The sequence below is a fragment of the Zingiber officinale genome, chromosome 6A (genome assembly GCF_018446385.1).
Source record: "Zingiber officinale cultivar Zhangliang chromosome 6A, Zo_v1.1, whole genome shotgun sequence".
Classification (NCBI taxonomy): domain Eukaryota; kingdom Viridiplantae; phylum Streptophyta; class Magnoliopsida; order Zingiberales; family Zingiberaceae; genus Zingiber; species Zingiber officinale.
Genome location: NC_055997.1, coordinates 87,496,751 through 87,502,536, shown reverse-complemented (window position 1 = coordinate 87,502,536; position 5,786 = coordinate 87,496,751). Strand labels below are relative to the sequence as shown.

The window sequence follows — 5,786 nt, the reverse complement described above, 5'->3', positions numbered from 1 at the left end:
TGGATGAGCATTGTGAAGAAGATTACTGCTCAAGGGGGAGCATTGAATACAATGAATGGGAGTTTCATTGGGAAGTTGATGCATGCTCTAGGATGAGCATTGTGAAGTGAAGTAGAGCTCAAGGGGGAGCTTAGGTGGTAATGAAGAATATGAGATCTTTATTGTGGGGTTGTTAACAACATATGAGGTTGTAAACAACGCAGAGTTAACTCTTATGGTGAAGAGTTTGTTTTCAATTTTTGATGTGTGACAAATGGGGAGAATGGAAGGTTAAGTTAGACCTTCATCCCAAGAAGGGGGAGTTTGCTCTCTAGGAAAGGGAGAGAATGAAGGAAACCTTCCTTCATGCCTTGTCATGAAAGGGTTAATGATATGGGATTTAGCTTAGTGATAAAGAAGAGGTTAATGCTATGGGATTTAACCTTGGTATAAAGAAGAGGTTAAGGCTATGAGATTTAGCCTTGTGATAAAGAAGAGGTTAAGGCTATGAGATTTAGCCTTGGTATAAAGAAGATGTTAAGGATATGGGATTTAGCCTAACTTAGAGATATTGTCAAACATCAAAAAGGGGGAGATTGTTGGGGCAATTTCCCTAGGTCGTTTGACCAGTTTGACTAAGCTTGAGTTGAGTTAAGCTTGAGTCAGGATTTGAGTTTTGATGTTTGACAATATAAGGAGATTGCTGGAGCAATCGTCCGGTTGTGGAGATGGTCAAAGGGTTGACCAGGTTGATGAGAATACAAGTCAAGAAGGTCAAAGTTGACAGGAGACTTGATTGAGAAATTCTAAACTAGATGTTAGGTAAGCAATTGGAAAGTCCTAGTGAGGAGCTAGGCAGGAGAAAGTCTTGGTAAGGAGCCAGGCAACGAGAAAGTCCTAGTGAGGAGCTAGGCAGGAGAAAGTCCTAGTGAGGAGCCAGGGCAACGAGAAAGTCCTAGTGAGGAGCTAGGCAGGAGAAAGTCCTGGTGAGGAGCCAGACAGTTGGAAAGTCTAAGTGTGATCTTGGCAAAGGAGAAAGTCTTGATGAGGAGTCAGGCAGTTGGAAAGTCCAAGTGTGATCTTGGCAAAGGAGAAAGTCCTGGTGAGGAGCCAGATAATTGGAAAGTCCAAGTGTGATCTTGGCAAAAGGTGTAAGTCCAAGCATGTGGTCTTGACAAGGTAAGTCCTGGTATGACTTGGCAAGGAAGAACTCGACAACTAGGATGAGGCTAAAGGAAGCTCCTGAAGGCAAGGCGTGAAGGATGGGAGATATCTGAGGGACGCAAGGCTGATGGAGGAGGCTAGAAGGCTAGTTCGAGGTTGGTTGGGTGTGGCCAAATGCTAGGCATGAAGATCCAACGGTCACGATTAACCAGGAGTTGGGTTGGAGATTTTGGACTTGAGTTTGAGTCAAGTCCAGGCTGGTCAATCAATCGGGCGATCGATTGAACCAAGGTCCAATCAATCGACTGATCGATTGGAGTGTGCTGCGATTGTGGGAAGGCCCAATCGATTGGTCGATCGATTGGGCAGCAGAAGCTCTCACGCGGATGCGAGAGCACATAAAGGTTCTGAATTGATCGGACAACCGATTCAAGAAGTCCCAATCGATCGGTCGATCGATTGGGAAGTGACCGTTGCGCAGGATGCAGGTGATGGACGACTGCTATGGAGCGGTGCTGATGTGGCTATCGATTGAGGATGAATTCGATCGATTGGGAGCATTGTTTAAAGCCTGAGCGAAGCGTTTTCTTCACTAGATCTTTGCGATTTCTTTCCTGCAAGCTTACAACGATCTTCAGCGACTTTTTATACTTCACCGCCAGTTCTTAAAGGCTCCTAGGAGTGTTTTCTCAAGGTTCAAGAGGCAACAACAAGCAACAAGTAAGCAACAAGTAAGCAAGAATAAGTAGTGTTTTCATTTGTATCTTGTATTCTCTTCTTGTATTTTTATTTGTGTTGTTGTGTGAGTTTGTACGAGGCTTCTCTGCCTCCGACTTTGACCGAGAAGGAGTGTTTCATTAGTGGAGATAACGTATCATGTGTGTATTCTTGGATTAACCACCTCTTCTTGAGGTGGATACCAAGTAAACCCTAATTGTTAGTATTGTGAGTGTTTGTCTTCGTGTATTCCACTGCACAACAACAAGACGAAGTAAACTGACGCAAGTGCGATGAAACGCTATTCCCCCTCCCTCTAGCGGGCACATCGGTCCCAACACTAGCCTCCTCGGCCATTCCTCCGCACCGCCAACGACCCAATCCCTAACCCTTCAAAGCCACCAAAACTTTCATGCCTCTTCCGACGCTATCATTCTTGTTGCTTAGGGTTGTCCAATTGTGCGCCCAGTAGCCGATCCTTTCCTTCATTGGGTTAGCAAAAAGATTCTACTTCTAAAGCTGACGGTGAGTCTTCAGAAGGATTACCCTAGCCCTTCTACTTCTAAAGCTGACGGTGAGTCTTCGGAAGGATTCCATTGTATTTTCCAAAGCTTAATTTTTTTCCACCCTATAAGCAAGATCCCTCATTTTGCTCTTTTTCTTCACCATCGTTGTTCACTATTTCCCCTCGCGTCAGATGATGACGAGGGCAGAGGAATTGGGAGGCGTATAGACAATCGCAATCCGACTCTTCTTCTCTTCTCCCAATCTCCACTTGCTGGATCTTCTCTACAATCACCTCGTTCACCACATAAAGGTAAATAGTCATAAATCTGATTGCTAGTGGGGTGGAGGCAGTTCCTGTGGAGGATGATGTTGCCGTTGATGTGATTGAGGAGATAGAGCCGCCTTCGGCTGCGGTGCCCTTCTCCAGGCTATTTTCCTACGTAGATGAGCTCGATTGGGTGCTGATGGTGGTCGGGGCTATACTGCCCTGCCCAAGGGGGGTGGCGCTAGTGGTCTACTTGTATTTCTTTGGAAGGGTCATCAACTTGCTCGACTCTCATAGTGAGGCGCTGTTTGGTAAAATCAAGCAGGTATGTTGGACATTAGTACTTCACTTATTTTATCTTTACTCCTTGTTTTAAGATTTTTGATTTCTGGATTGTCTAATGGAAGAAAAAAATCATCCTTATATGAGTTGCTGCATTGAACTTTTATGCTTTATAAGCATACTACGACATCAACAATGACTTTTAGCAGTTTCAGTAATTTGCAGAACATACCATGGCCAAATTTCAAGTTACAATGTGTTTGAAACTACAAAAGTTGTGGCAAGCAATTGTCAGTTAGAAAGTTTTGTTAAGTTGAACATATGCTTTCATCTTTTGGTTGAACGATGCTATTATGTAATCAGTACTTAGAGAAAGTAATAGTACTTGGGAAAATTGAGTTCATTCTTATATTCTTTCAAAGTTAATCTAAATCTTGGATGCACTTCCTCTTTTCAATATGCCGATGCCTTGGTTATCATCAAGATGACAAAGGAGCTTAGGACGTCAATGTTATGATAACATTTGTGCATGGTAGCCCAGATGTTAACTTTGTTATTCGTTTAGCGCTTAATCCATTTATAATTTAGTTAAATGATAATGTCCTAGTTAATTTACTATTAACTATGCTGAGACTATATTATACTGTTTTAACAACATAAACCCAAATACTTGGTCAGCATTATCAGTGATAGGCCATCTCTTTCATTTAGATCTTGCCATTTAGTGTAGGCCTGTTAGAGATATTGCTTTGCGTAGCTATGAATTATGGAATTTATTATCTCTTGTAAGATATAATATTGACCCGATTGTACTCAATGGTTCTAGCTCCTAATCAAAATTCTTTCATATTAGCAACCGGATTAAGACATTTTTTAATCCATTCTTAGGTATCTCAAAAGGGATTGATAGGCATAATACTAGTAAGCCATTGGTTTGTGCCTTGCTCTAACACCAAAGAAGTTGCAATCTCTCACTAGATTTCATGTTTGGATGGTGAGCTTTGTCATTCACCTCTCTTTTCTTTTCTAATGATAATTATTCATGTGTGAAATAATTTTATTGTAGGTTCACGAACCCCTTAACTCAAGGGGACTATCCTTTCACAATGAGAGCACTTGTTGGGGATCGCCTTCCAAAGTTTAGCACAGAACAATCTCAACTTGTTAAGTCATCATTTGATTTCATTGAACTTAATTACTATACCGCATACTTTGCTGATTCTATTTCACTCTAACATCATTTTATCTTGTATGCTCTTTTGGTGTTGATTTTTCATGATTGTATGGATTTATATAAGTGTATGAATGTAAACAAAGGAGATTTTGTTCGTTTGTTTGCTAAAACTACTTTTGAGTTCAAAAACCTGTCATTGTGTTCAATGTATAGAGTTTGATAGAAAATGTGTTCGTTTATAATCTGTTGAGCTTTTTCATTATGGCATTGATTTATGAAGTGTGGGCATCGAAAGTAGGCTTTTGTCTTTTGTATACTAAAAAAACAAGTTCCTTTTTAAACTTTCATTCTATTATGTCCTATAGGTTTATTACTATCCCTTAGCTTTTTAATCATATCCATTGATTATTTATTAGATTTCTTATTTGTATCCAGGATATATATTATTTATTTACACATTCTTCTTGAGAAGTGGAAAATTTAAGTCATGATATGAATTTCCCGCAACTATTTTAGTTTGATTTGTTTTTATTTGTTGCTTGAATGCAAGTTTATAGTAATCACTATAAAATTCAAATTTAGCAGAAGTTTTGTTGAGTAATGATGAGACTTTTATGTGGACTAGGTTTCAACAACTCGAGTTTCATTGTTGGTTTCAACTATTAAGTAGTTTTGTATTATTTTGTAATTTTGTGCAACATGTTATATGAAATCCAGATTTATCTCATTTGTACCTCAATCAAGATTTTCTAATTGCTGTATGGTGTAAATTGTGACTCTTAACTTTAACTTTAAGAGTGGAAATTTATTTTACATAATACCGATGGTATTGTTTTCTGTGGCAGATACACAGTGGTAGGTATTTTTTTCTCAGTCTCAAGCCAACAATCCGTTATGAGTGTAGCTAGTAGAAGTAAGCATGCAAATCGTTGCCTTCGAGGCTGGCTAGCTATTTTGTGTTCTTTCATTTTAGATTTGAATGTTACTATACTTTTAAACAGAACTATTTAGTCTTTGAAATCATTAGTTAAATTCTACTTTGTAGCTGAATTCTCTTGTAAATACCAATATTTATTTTATAGCTGAATTATATTGTTTTGGCAAAATTCTATTATTTTGGTATGAGTTTGAAATCATTAATCGACTTGATTAATTGTTATTATATGTCAAATTCAAATCTGGACATGGTAAAAGAAAAATAATAATTTTGTAAATATAAAAATAATGATTTTGTAATTAATTTTTAATTTTTTTTTATTTTAAAAAGACAACGATTTTAAAGTGTTATAAAAGTGTTGTCTTTGTAAAAAATAACAATGCATTTAAAGCATTGAAATAACATTGTTTTTGCAAAAAAAAATGACAACACTTTTAAAGCATCGCAAAAGCATTGTTTTTCCTACAAATGATAACGCTTTTAAAGCATTATCGTTAAGCGGATTTTTAATAACAGTGCTTTTAACAACGTTTTTTTAGGCACATACATAATGCTTTTAAAGCGTTGTCTATTAGCTATTTTCTTGTAGTAGAAGAGAGGGCGTGATCCAAGAGAGGAAACCCTGACTCAACTTTGTGCTTAGCTGCGAGGGCAACCCGATGGCACAAAGTGAGGGAGAGGAGCAGCTGGAGGGGCTGTTGTCTAGTGGCCTTTTGTTGTTGTTTGGCGATTTGATAACTGATGGGAGGCAACGCCGAAGT

General features: G+C 38.6%; 1 long non-coding RNA gene across 1 annotated transcript; it reads left to right on the top strand.

The window, feature by feature from the left end:
- Window positions 1-2,166: 2,166 nt before the first annotated feature.
- LOC121996811 lies at window positions 2,167-4,277 on the top strand. The gene is made up of 4 exons (XR_006116160.1): window positions 2,167-2,434; window positions 2,558-2,957; window positions 3,803-3,908; window positions 3,981-4,277. It is a non-coding gene; the product is annotated as an uncharacterized LOC121996811 (long non-coding RNA).
- Window positions 4,278-5,786: the final 1,509 nt, after the last annotated feature.